The 14,567-nt window shown below is 39.8% G+C and overlaps 1 pseudogene across 1 annotated transcript; it reads left to right on the forward strand.

The window, feature by feature from the left end:
• Window positions 1-286: 286 nt before the first annotated feature.
• On the forward strand, window positions 287-784 carry LOC308511145 (large ribosomal subunit protein uL11-like; annotated as a pseudogene). Its single transcript has one exon. The product of its transcript is annotated as a large ribosomal subunit protein uL11-like (transcript).
• The last annotated feature ends 13,783 nt before the right edge of the window (window positions 785-14,567 follow it).

A 14,567-nucleotide genomic window follows, 5' to 3' on the forward strand; every position in this document is an offset into this window, starting at 1 on the left:
CTATCCTATTGATATACCTGCACGAAGGCATAAATATGAGGATGTCCACCACAGCATTAATTGTATTAGTAAAAGACTGTAAAGAACAGAATGCCTATTAATATTGGGCTGACTAAATAAGTTATGATACATTTATACAATATAATATTATTCAGCCATCAATGGGGTGAATAATAAATAATTTGAAAATTAACTCATAACTCAGCTTTCTGCTCAGAGGAGGCCTAGGTTCAACTTTCTTCAGCCATTCTGAATCCGGGTTCATCTGACACCAGCTGCCTTCACCATGCCTCCAAAGAAGTTTGACCCCAATGACATCAAAGTCATATACCTGAAGTGCACCAGTGGGGAAGTGGGTGCCACCTCTGCCCTGACACTCAAGATTGATCCCATGGACCTCTCTCTAAAAAAGGTTGAAGGTAACATCACCAAAGCAACCAGTGATTGGAAGGGTCTGAGAACTACAGTGAAACTGACCATTCAGAACAGACAGGCCCAGATTGAGGTAGTACATTCTGCCTCTGCCCTGATCATCAAAGCCTTCAAAAAACTAACAAGATGAAAGAAGCAGAAAAACATTAAGCATAGTAAAAATATCACTTTTGATTAGATTGTCATCATTGCCCAACAGATGCAACACGAATCTCTAGCTAGAGAACTCTCTGGAACCATTAAAGAGATCCTGGGGACTTCCCAGTCTGCGGGCTGCAATTTTGATGGCTGCTACCCTCATAACATCATAGATGACATCAACAGTGGTGCAGTGGAATACCCAGCTAGTTAAGAACTACAAAGGAAAATGTTTAAATTAAAAATAATTTGACAACAACAAAAAGTTACCCCAGAACTGACACAGATAGTAGAATTAGTGAAGACATTAAAACAGTTTAACTATTGTCCATATATGTTCAAAATGTTGACATAGGTCAAGATGGCAGAGTAGGTTGACACTGTACTCACCTCCCCATCATAGCCACATGGAAATTACAACTAAATTATAATCATCTGAAGACTAACTTACCAAAAGTCCTATAACTAAGAATATACAAAAGAAGCCATGTAGAGACTGGTAAGAGAGATAGAGATGTGAAAACAGCTGGCCCCACAACATCACATGGAGGTTGAGAATCTGGAGAGACATCTCAGCTGCAGAGGTCCTCCCTGAGGAGTGAGAGTCTCAGCCCCATGCTGGGCTTCCCAGCCCTGAACACAAGTGTTGGAAGAGGAGTCCACATATCATCTGGCTGTGAAAATCAGTGAGGATTCCATCCATCTGGGTGAGATAGAAGGCTGGTGGAAACCCAGGTTTCCCTTTAAAGAGATCAGGTACAAATTTTCACTCACAGGCATCCACCTTGGGCTCTGGTGGAGGGATAACTGCTTGGAGAGTGCCAGAGACATACAGGGAGAAATTGAGTTGTGTGGCTTTATGGAGATGGCTGGATTGATGGCCACCATTGTCCTTGTGCTGAGCCCTCCACCCATACAGCCAAATATGAATCTGTATTAGCCTAGTGACCTTCACTAGCTCCACTCTTATGATTCCATAACCTACTGCAAAGGTCTTAAGGTGCCAGGTAGGTGGAAACTGGCCTCAGTGCACCCTGAGACTTTTGCTGAGTAGCCTCAGGCTCAGCACTAGTGCCAAATCTCAATGTGCATTAACCTGGTAAACACCACATGCCCCACACTCATGACTCCCTGAGATCCTCCACCACCCAAATTGTGTACCATCCAAGGCCCTTTCTATGACTGAGCATTGTGTACAGCTGGCAGGTGTCAGTAGCTCTTGGGGTGCTTTGTGCCTTTTGCTGACTTGCCCCAGGCATGGTACTGGTGGCAGCTGGCTTCAATTCCCTGCGTTGCCTCTCCCATGTACATCCAGGCCTAGCACAGGAAGCTACCAACTGCATATTAGTTAAAAATATAGATTAAAAAATATACTAAATGGTTTATTGCTGATTAGACAATCTAGGAGGAAAATTAGCAAACTAAAAAATACAACAATAAAAAACTATCTATACTAATAAAAGGGTAATATGCAAATTAACCATCATGCCATGACAAAGATGGAGGTGCCCATAGCCACAAAGATGGCAGTGCCGGCCGGAGCCACAGAGCCGGCCAGAGCAGGCAGGATGCTTGGCTTCCTTCAGGTGGGATGCTTGGCTTCCTTTAGGTGGGGTGCTTGGCTTCCTTCAGGTGGGACGCTTGGCTTCCTTCAGATGGGACACTTGGCTTCCTTCATCATTTCAGGAGGCAGCCATGGAGCCGGCCTGGAGTGAAAGCAAGAGGTGGCTCCGGCCCAGAGTGAAGGTGGAAGGCGGCGGCCAGAATGAAGACCTGGGTCCCAGGTGCCGGAGGGAAGCTGGTGCTGGCAGCCAGGGGAAGGAAGGCTGCTGGGGTCCAGGGGCTCCCAAAAGTGTGGACAGAGTCAGCGAGCAAGGAAGGACACAGAGGCAGTGTTCAGTTGATCAGCATGGTTGGGTTCTCTCTTTATTGTTCTATTACATCTATATTTATACTATATGATCCCATAAGCAAGTCTCTATAATTACATCATGGTATGTTTTGGGAAACCTTCTACAGTTCCTAGTTTAATTTCCATAATCCTGTCTCTAGCTAATTCTGTTGATTTTAATCTTGTCTAGGTTAATCTCTGTGTTCCATTATAAGGGCTATTCCAAGGTCACTATTCTATTGCTCTACTGATAAGCTAAAAGGAAGTGACTGAAGGAGTTTATCCTACCCAGTAAAGGTTATGTCCTCCCAGCCTCCCTGCTTGCCTTCCCTGGGACTGCCCTGTGTTAGTGGGTCTCCAGGGGAATAGGCTTTGGTGCTTTCCCTAATGGGAAGGCCCCTGGGGATGTGGGCTTAACAAGTCCCAAATTTATCGCCAACAGTCTTAGTCCAAGTTCTTCATAAGTAGTACTACATGGTATTTCTGTAACACTAGGGAGATTTACTGATTTATTCTCTTCCTTAGTCCTGTTAACCCCTAACCTGGGGAAACAACCTTTCTTGGGGAGGTGGTCCTGGTTAAAATACATAGTGCTTAAGAGGGGGAGCAAACATATGTCATATATCCAGCGGAAGGCCTATTCTTGCACAAATCTTCATGCATTGGGCCTCTAGTATAAAATAAAATACATAGGGGGAAAAGAATCAATATAATGTAAAACACATCAGTGAGCTGTGAGACAACTTCAGGCATGAGATCATGTGGTATTTATCTTCCTCTGACTGGCTTATTTCACTTGAAATCATATCAAGCATCTTCTCAGATCACAGTAGAATAAAATTAGAAATCAACTACAGTAAAAACACCCCAAAGCATTCAAACATTTATGCTAAATGGGATATTAAACAATGGATGAGTTATCAATGAGATCATGTGGTATTTATCTTTCTCTGACTGGCTTATTTCACTTAGGATAATGCTCTCCAGTTCCATCCATGCTGTTGCAAATGGCAAGAGTTTCTTCTTTTTTACCACCACGTAGTATTCCATTGTGTAGATGTACCACAGGTTTTTAATCCACTCATCTGCTGATGGGCACTTAGGCTGTTTCCAAATCTTAGCTATGGTGGATTGTGCTGCTATGAACATAGGGGTGCATATATCCTTTCTGATTGGTGTTTCTGGTTTCTTGGGATATATTCCTAGAAGTGGTATCATTGGATCAAATGGGAGTTCCATTTTTAGTTTTTTGAGGAAACTCCATACTGTTCTCCACAGTGGCTGCACCAGTCTGCATTCCCACCAGCAGTGCAGAAGGGTTCCTTTTTCTCCACATCCTCTGCAACACTTGTTGTTTATTGATTTGTTGATGATAGCCATTCTGACAGGTGTGAGGTGATACCGCATTGTTGTTTTGATTTGCATCTCTCGTATAATTAGTGACTTTGAGCATGTTTTCATATGTCTTTTGGCCTTCTGTATGTCCTCTTTCGAAAAGTGTCTATCTAGGTCCGTTGCCAATTTTTTGATTGGATTGTTTATCTTCCTATCCAACAACCATTTTTGATAAACATTCTCAGCAAAGTGGGAATAGAGGGAGCATATCTCAACATGATAAAGGTCATATACGACAGACCTACAGTCAACATCATACTCAATGGACAAAAACTAAAACCATTTCCCCTAACAACAGGAAAAAGACAGTGATATCTGCTTTCACCACTCTTATTCAACATAGTTCTGGAAGTCCTAGCCACAGCAATCAGACAAGAAGAAATAAAAGGCATCCAAATTGGAAATGAGGAAGTAAAACTCTCATTATTCGCAGATGGCATGATATTGTATATAGAAAACTCTAAAGACTCCATCAAAAAACTACTAGATTTAATAAATGAAGTTGGCATTCTAGCAGGATACAAAATAAACACCCCCAACTTGATGGCTTTTTTATACACCAATAATGACTTCTCAAAAAGTGAAACTAAACAAATAATCCCATTTACCATTGAAATAACAACAACAAATTAATATACTTAGGAATAAACTTAACCAAGGAGGTAAAAGATTTGTACTCCCAAAACTGAGGGCTGTTGAAGAAAGAGATAGAGAAAGACAGAAACAAGTGGAAGAATATATTGTATTCATGGATTGGTAGAGTTAATATTATTAAAATATCCATACTACCCAAAGCAATCTATAGATCTATTAAAATACTAATGGCATTTTTCACAGAGCTAGAATAAATACTCCAAAATTTTATATGGAATAAAAAAATACTCTGAATAGCTGCAGCAATTTTGACAAAGAAAAACAAAGTTGGAGTAATCACAATACCAGATTTCAAGTTATACTACAAAGCCACTGTAATCAAAACAGCCCAGTGCTGGCATAAGAACAGGCATATAGTTCCATGGAACAGAACAGAGAACCCAGAAATCAACCAAAGCCGTTATGCTCAATTAATATTTGACAAAGGAGGCAAGAGCATCCAATGGAGTCAAGAGAGTCTCTGCAATAAATGTTGTTGGGAAATTGGACAGATACATGCAAAAAAAATTGAAACTAAACCACCAACTAATAAATGGAAAGGGAACCTACTGTATGGGAGAACATATTTGGCAATTATACATCTGATAAAGGGTTAATATCCAAAATACATAAGGAACTCATACAACTTAACAAAAGTTAGACAATCAGTCCAATTAAAAAAATGGGCAAAGGACCTAAATAGACACTGCTCCAAAGAGGACATACAGATGTCCAAGAGACATATGAAAAAATGCTTAAAGTCACTGATCATCAGAGAGATGCAAATTAAAACAACAATAAAGCATCACCTCACACCTTTCAGAATGGCTACCATCAACAAATGAACAAATGACAAGTGCTGGTGAGGATGTGGAGAAAAGGAAACCCTAGTACACTGCTGGTGGGAATGCAGACTGGTGCAACCATTATGGAAAATAGTATGGAGTATCTTCAAAAAATTAAATATCAAACTGCCATTTGACTCAGTGATCCCACTTCCAGGAATATATTCTAAGAAATCCAAAACACAAATCAGAAAGAACGTATGGACCCCTATGTTCATAGCAGCACAGTTTTAAATAGCTAAGATCTAGAAATAGCCTCAGTGCCCATCAGTAGATGATGAGATAAAAAAGATGTGGCACATTAATACCATGGAATACTATGTGGCAGTAAAAAAGAAGAATATCTTACCCTTTGAGACAGCATGGAGAGACCTGGAGAGTATGATGCTAAGTGAAACAAGTCAGTCAGAGAAAGACAAGTATCACTTGATCACACTCATATGTGGAATCTCTTAAGTAACATAATAAACTGATGAACAGAGTGGATCCAGAGACATGGAAGCATGGAAGAGAGTGCTGAATCTCAGAGGGAAGGCGAGGGATGATGGGTGGGTGGGAGGTAATCAGCCGAAGACCTTGTATGCATATGTGGATAACCCATGGATACAGACAATAGGGTGCTGAAGGCCTGGGTGGGGGGTGCAAGGGCAGGCTGTAGGGGGTCAATGGAGGAAAAAGGGGGACATATGTAATACTTTCAACAATAAACAATTATTTTTTAAAAAGGAAAAGGATGAAATAAGAAAAATTATGTTAACTAGCCATAGCTAAGCTGACATAAATATATTAATATCAGACGATATGAATTTCAAAGAAAACAAATCAGTGATAGAGTAGGTCATTTTATAATGATAAATGAGTCTATTCTTCTAGAGGACATGGCAACCTTAAATGTTTATGCCCCTAAAAAAACATATGAAGCAAAAAATGATAGAATTACAAGGAGAAACAGACAAATCTATAACTAGTTGGATATTTCAATAACCTCTCAATAATTGATAGAGCAAGTAGACAAAAAAATCAGCAAGGATACAGGAGACTTGAACTAAGCTATTAATAAGCTTGACTTGATTGACATATATAGAACAGTTTACCCAACAAAAGCAGGTGGCACATTCTTTGCCGGGGTCCAACCCCAGCAGGTCCAGGGGTTCCCAAAGGCATAGACGGAGTTGGCGAAGAAGGAATGACACGGAGACAGCGTTCAGTTGATCAGCAGCCTAGCCAGGATCTCCAGCCAAGTTCTGGTCTCGATCTCCAGAGAGGTTCTGCTTAGGATCTCCAGCCAGGATCTGTAGCCAGTTCTCCAGCCAAGTTCTGTCTCCATGTTCTCTTGCTAGGTTCTCCAGGTTCTCCAGCCAGGTTCTGTAGCCATGTTCCCTCGCTAGGTTCTCCAGCCAGGTTCTGTCCAGGTTCTCCAGCCAGGTTCAGTCACCAGGTTCTAGTCAGGTTCTCTTGCCAATTTCTGTAGTCAGGTTCAGTCCAGGATCTTTTGCCATGTTCTCTCGCTAGGTTCTGTCTCTAGGTTCTGAGGCCAGTTTCTGTCCAGGATCTTTTGCCATGTTCTCTCCAGCGAAGTTCTTCTGTCTATAGAGAATGTTCTGTGTAGGTTCTGTGCCTAGGTTCTGTCTTCTTACATCTGTATTTATACCAGTTGATTCCAATCCTATCAATCTCTATTTCAAAGGTTAGGGCGTTTCTTATCTCCATTCCAGGGAGTAAAGATTATGTAGCTTAAGCATGATTGTTCCTAGTTAAAGTGATTAATTACCCACCTGGCATTTAGTTAAGAGGTTTTATTCCCTCCCTAACTTCAGGGGAAAATCCCTACCTGGGGAAACAACCTTTCTCAGAGACCTTTGTTAAAACACATAGTGCCAAGAAGGTGAGCAAACATATTAAGAACAGTATGCCATATATGCCAGGTCCCTTGAAACAGCAAGCATGGACCGGCTCCCGGCAATTCTTCTCAAGTGTAGATGGAACATTTATCAAGATAGATCATATTCTTGAACATAATACAAGTTTCAATAAATTCTGTAAGATTCAAGTGACATAATGTATATTCTTTGACCACAGTGGAATTAAATTAAAAATTAACAAAAGCTTCTTAAGAAAATTTCTCATATGTTTACAAACTGTAACACATACTTCTAAATAACTCATGAGTCAAAGAAGAGATCAAAAGGAAAATTAGAAAATATTTTGAACAGTGTAAAAATAAAAATACAATACATCAGAATTTGTGGTATGTAGCTAGAAGTAGGTTACAAAGATCTCAAATCAATGATCAAAGTTTCCACTTAAAAAGTATTAAAGGAAATAAAAATTAATTAGAAGAAATGATTGAAGTATAATGCTGCAACCTTTTACAGCTAGGGTTCAGGATTTGAAGAAGGGGCCACACAAAAATGAAAACACTAGACAATAAATATGAATTTAGAAGGCATGAAGGGCCAGGTGGAAACCTCTCTTTATTGGAGAAGCTCTCTGAAACCCTGTCCTTGTCAGCTTTTATTCACTTGAATACCCATTTGCCCTTTAGGAATGCATACAGGCATATCAAAGGTAAAGTTTGGTAAACAGTAAAAGGATTATCAGGTTAGGGAATTGCCTTGAGCCATTGAGCCCACATCAGGGCAATATTATGCTGATTTTCAGCCAGCGGAATATCAAAGTCCATTGGCCTTCCAATGGGTCTTTTGCATTAATGCTAACTACTGTTGGTTTTTAGCCTCCAACAGTATAAACCAGTAATATAAGAACCAGAAAAGCAATAGTGAAAAACAATGAAACCAGAGGCTGGTTATATGAGATAAAAAAATTGATAAAACTCTAGTTAGACTTATAAGAAAGAAAAGGACATAAATTTCCAATATTAAAAATAAGAAAGGGCACAGCACTACAGATTAGACTAACATTATAAGGGTAATATGGAAATATTAAAAATAACTTTGGTGTGAATAAGTTTGAGAACATAAATAAAATGGGCAAATTTCTTGAAAGATGCAAACTATCAAAACTCCCTAAGAAGAAATAACCCAAATATATGTATTAAATAAATTGAATTTGTATTTAAAAGCATTCCTATTAATATAGCTCCAGTCCCAGATGCCAATAATAGCAAATCCACTACAATTTTTTTTTCAAGAAAATTAAAGAAGGGATATTTCCCAACTCATTCTGTGGGCCAACAGTACCCAATACCAAAACCAGAAAAAAGATGGCACAAAAAAAATAAAACTATTAACCACTATTCCTCATAAATATAAATAGATAAATGCCTTTAAAAGTTTTCAAATCAAATCCAACAATATATTAGAAGCATAAATATCATTGCCAAGTGGGACTTATTCCAGGAATACAGGGTTGGTTTAACATTTAAAATTAATGTAATTCACCATAATAACAAACTAAAGGAGACAAAGCATATGATTATCTTAATAGATGAAGAAAAAGCACTTGACTAAATCCAACATGCATTCCTGGTTTAAAAGAACAACTCAGTAACACTAAGAATTGAACTGAATTCCCTCAATCTGGTAAAACACATCTAACAAAACCTATTTAAGACATGATATACAATCATGAAAAGCTGAATATTTTTGCCATTAGATCAAGAACAAAGCAAGAATGTCTGCTTTTGCCACTTCTATTGTACTGGTACTTCTGGATGGTGCAATTAGGCAAGAAAAATATATAAAAGTCACTTATATTGGAAATGAAGAGAAATAAAAGTATCTTTAATCACAGATGATATCTATTTAGAAATTTTGTTGACATCTTCAGGAAAACTACTAGAAATAAGTGAGTATAGCACTGTTGCCAGTTAGAAAATCAATATACAGAAATCAAGTAAGTCAATCAGTAACTGAAAATTCAAAAGATAGATTTATAGTTACACAAAATGTATAAAATGCTTAGAGGTAAGTCTGATAAAAGCTATAAAATACCTATACACTGAAAACTACAAATCATTGTGGAAAGTAATTAAAGATGAGTTAGATAAATGGAGTAATATACTTTCTTCTTTGGTCTGAAGATGCAATATTATTAAGATGTCGAGTCTTCCCAAATTGATTTATAGATTAAATGCAATTCCAATAGAAATCCCAGTAGGTTTCTTTGTTGAAATTTATGAGCTGATTATAGAATTTATATAGAAATCTAAGTGGCCTAGTATATGCAAAATAACTTTGAAAAAGTAAAATGTTACAGAGCTAACCCTAAATGATTTCAAGATTTATTTTTTAATATAAATTTTATTGATTTTAGAGAGAGAGGAAGAGAGAAGGATAGAAAAATAGAAATATAGATGAGAGAGGAACATTGATCAGCTGCCTCCTGCACACATCCCACTGGGAAACAAAGGCATGGGTCTTGACCGGGAATCGAACTGGCGACCTCTTGGTTCATGGCTTGATGCTCAACCACTGAGCCATACCGGCTGGGCTCAATTCTTATTTTTAAGCTATAACAATCAAAACAGTGTGGTACTGGTATAAAGAAAAATAAATCAATGGAACAGAATAGAAAGTCCACTCACAGTGTGAGTCCAGAAAGAGACTCACACTTAAATGGGTGCCTGATTTTCTTTACAAAATGACAAAAGCAATACAGTGGGGAAAGGATAGTCTTTTCAACAAATGGCGCTGAATTCATTGGACATTCATATGCAAAACATGAACTTCAAACCATATGGAAATCTTAAAAGTGGATCACAAATCTAAATGTAAAATCTAAATCTGTACGATTTGTAAAAGAGAACATAAGAGAAAATCTTTGTGATCTTGCGTTACTCAAAGAGTTTTTGGATACAGCACCAAAGACATGATCCATAGAGATCCTAGATGGTGATAGATTAGGTGAAAATTACACTCACCTACTCCCACAACAAAATTGGAATTACAACTAAAATATAGAACAATCAACCTTAATAATTAGCTGAAGACTAGCTGAACAGGTCTAATAACCAAGGATTTACAGAAGAAACTACATCGAGACTGGTAGGAAGGGCAGAGACATGAAAAAGGGTGGCCCTACCCCCTCATGTAGCTGTTGAGATTCTGGAGGGATATCACAACTGCAAAAATTCGCCTTAAGGAGCATGGGGGGTTTCTCAATCCCATTCTAGGTGCCCTTACCCAGAGAACCAGAGCCAACATGAGGAGCCAATAAGAGCAGCCCACATAAATCTGGCTTTGAAAACAGTGGGCATTCTATCTACCAGGGAGAGATGGGAGTCTGAAAGAAAACCAGGGGCCTTCTCAAAGGGTCAGCATACAAAATCTCATCCACAGCCACTTACCCTGGGCTCTTGCAGAGGGATGGGGGGAATTAAAGTAGCCGATTGAGCAAAGACTGGATTGTGTGGCTCTAGGAAAGCAACCAAAGGGACAGCTGCTAGGGCCCCTATGCTGAGTCCTTCTCCCACACCATAAATGCCATCATTCTAAGGTCAAGCATTACCCTCCATACAGCATCAGCTTTTGGGAATGCAAAAGCCCCACAATCCCAACTCTCTGTTTGCCCTGCCCTGCTGAGCTTACACCCTATGGAGATGTCAGCTGCCTGGGCCCAAAGTGTAGAGGTCTGGAAGATGCAGGGGGTGTCAGAAACTGAGTGGTGTGGCTCTGAGGTGAGGGCCATATCTCCCACCTTCCTGAAAGTCTGACCAGCACCACTCAATCACAAGAAATTTACTAGCTCCACCCTCCCAACTCCCAGCACTTGGCCCTGCTTGGGCTCTCAAGGAAGTCCAAGGAGGAATCTGAAACAGACTGAGTTATGTGGCTCTAGGACATAACCATTTTGCCCTTTTAAGCCTAAATGGTGCAGAGCCCACCCTTCAAGCAACCAAATCTTGTACTGCTTAGGCTTGATAAACTCAGCTTACCTCCCCCTGATGACTCCCTGAGACTCTACCCCACCACAAGGGTCTACAGACACCCAGCAGGTGGAAGCTATTCCTGGTGTACTCTGGGACTTTTTATGAGTGGCCTGAAATCCAGCACTGGCACCAAGTTTGAATCTGTATCAATCTGGTGATTCACTGAGAACCTAACTCACGTGTCTCACCTACCACCAGAGGCTCTTTCCATGACTGAGCCTAACAGGCAGCCAGTAGGCAAAGTGCACATGGGACATTTTCCAGGATAGATCATATGTTAGGAAAAATCTCAATAAATTTAAGATTGAAATCATACAAGCATCTTCTCTGACCACAATGTTATGAAACTAGAAAATAGTTGCAAAAAAAAAAAACAAACCTGAAAAATTCCCCAACACATGGAGGCTCAATAACATGTTGAATAGGTTAACAAGAAGATCAAGGCAAAAATTAAAAGGCACCTTGAAACAAATGAAAATGAGAACATAAGCCAAACTCTTTAGGACACAGCAAAGCAGTCTAAGAGGGAAATTAATAGCATTACAGCCCTAACACAAGAAGCAAGAAAAATCTCAAATAAACAATCTAACTTTACACCCAAAAGAACTAGAAAAAGAACAACAAACAAAACCCAGAGTGAGTAGAAGAATAGAAATAATAAAGATCAGAGAAGAAATAAAACAGAGTAAAAAAAATCAATGAAACCAAAAGGTGGTTTTTTGAAAAGGAAAACAAGATTGATAAACCTTTAACCAGACTCATAAAAAAGGAAAGGTCCCAAATAAATAAAATCAGAAATAAAAGAGATGAAGAAGCCTGGCTGGTGTGGTTCAGTGAGTAGTTGAGCATTGATCCAGGAACCAAGAGGTCATCAGTTTGATTCCCAGTCAGGTCACATGCCTGGGTTGTGGGCTAGATCCCTAGTAGGGGGCATGCAGGAGGCAGATGACCAATGATTCTCATCGTTGATGTTTCTATCTCTTGCTCCTTCTCCCTTTCTCACTGAAATCAATAAAAATATATTTTAAAAAAATAAGTTTTAATGTAAACTGGAATTGAAAAAAATAAAAACAAAGAATACAGAGATCTGAAATATACAAACCTAATAACTGACAATGATAAAGAGCTTCTGAAAATTAAAAAAAGACATGATCCATAATAGAATAAGGTGATAAATTAAATTTCATCAGTATTTAAAACTTCTGATTTTCAAAAAAACATTCTTAAGAGAATGATGGGGGAAACTATTTTCAAATCACATATATGAGAAATTACTTGTGTCCAGAATATACAAAGAGCTCTTAAATCTCAATAATAAGAAAACAAAAAGCTTAATTAAAAAATGGACCATTGTTGAAGAGAAATGTATACATGTGCAAGCTGTTCATTGGTATGTAATCTTATATAGTCCATACAGAGGCCAATTTGGTAGAATAAAAAAATTTTAAATGCACTTTACTCATCAATAAAGCAAATCTTTTATAAGTACTCTATTGATTATAGAAAAATAGCTTTCCATGTGTACAAATAGGCATGTACAGATGTTACTAAAACGTTGTTTATAATAGCAAAATATTGGACACTAAGTATACAACAATTGAACAATGGTGAATAAACTATGATTCATCCATCATCCACATTACACTGAGCTATAACACAGCAGTTAAAATGAATGAGGTACAGCAATATGTCTTTCCATGAAAAGAATTCTGAGCTCCAGCAGATGAAGAAAGCAAGTTGGAGATCAAATATGCAGTGTTATCCTAAAACAAAGTAAAACCATGTATGTATGTACATATGTATGAACACTTATTTAAATAATCTGGTGTGACAAATGCCAGACTTGCTACAAAAAGCAGGGGAAGATGGGCACAGATGATTGTGAAGGGGATGTTTATGTTATGCTACCTAAAAAAGGGCTAATATGCAAATTGTCCCTTTGATTGGGAGTTTGACCGGGAGTTCAACCAGGGGGCAAGGCAAGCCGGCCAACAGTGCGTGGCCCCTCTCCCCAACTGACCCTGCCCCTGATCAGCACCCCCTACCCTGAACGGGGGTGGGACTGGCTGGCCAACCACCTGTGGCTCTCCCCCTGGCCAGTCCCACCCCCAACCGCCCCACCCCCAATTGGGGGCAGGGCTAACACAGCAACTACCCCTGGCTCCTCCCCCCGGCCAACCCCATCCCTGATCAGCCCCCACCACCCTTATCAGGGGCGGGGCTGCCTGACCAACCTCCTGCATCTTCTCCCTGCTGCTGGTCGGCCCGATCGGCCCCGATCAGGGCCGGCCAGCCGGACCTCACCCATGCATGAATTCATGCACTGGGCCTCTAGTGTTATATATTTTAACTAGAGACCTGGTGCACTAAATTCATGCATGGGTAGGGTCCCTAGGCCTGGCCAGCAATCAAGGCCAATCAGGGCCATCCTTACCCTGCTGCCGGCTACTGGCCCAGGCCTTCCTTCCCCCAGCTGCCGGCTGCTGGCCAGGGCTTTCCTTCATTTCGTGCCACCACCTAGTGGTCAGTGCATGTCATAGCAGGTGGTCGAACTCCCAGTCCGTTGAACTCCTGAGGGGGAAATTTGCATATTAGCCTTTTATTATATAAGATAATAGCTTTATTGAGATATAGTTCACATTAAATACAATTCACACAAGTTAAATGTGCAATTCAATATTTTTAGTGTGTTCACCACAATTTTAAAACATTATCATCATATAAAAAACACACCTCTTTTTTCATTAGCAGTCAATCCCCAGTTCCCCTAAATCACATTGCTACATTGAGCCCTGGACAACAACTTTCTGTCTTAGAGGGTATTGTTATTCAGGACATTTCATATAAATGGAATCATACAATATGTGGCTCTTCATTACCAGCTTTTCACTTAGCATGTTTTCAAGGTTCATTCATGTATCACTATGTTATTTCATTTTATTGCTAAATAATATTCCATTGTATGGATACACCATTTTTTGTTTATCTATTCATCAGTTGATAGGCACTTGGATTGTTTTCACTTTTTAGTTATCATTACATAATCTATACTAATAAAAGTATAATATGCTAATTAGATCAGATGTCTTCCAGACGTGCTTCTTGACAAAGCCGGGCCTGGGAGAAGCTGCCCGCCCTGTGGTCCTAGGTACCAGCGGCCCCGGCTGTGGCCCGGGAGAGGTACAAACCACCCACCCATGGTCCTGGGCACCTGTGGCTGTGGCCCAGGCAAAGCCGGCTTGGGTCCCGAGTGTCTGCGGCTGGCCAGAGATAGGGAAACCTGGGTCCCAGGTGCCTGCAACTGGCCAGAGGAGGGAATCCTGGTTCCCATGTGTGGGGATGA

The sequence above is a fragment of the Myotis nattereri genome, assembly GCF_964212035.1.
Source record: "Myotis nattereri genome assembly, chromosome: X".
NCBI classification, from domain to species: Eukaryota; Metazoa; Chordata; class Mammalia; order Chiroptera; family Vespertilionidae; genus Myotis; species Myotis nattereri.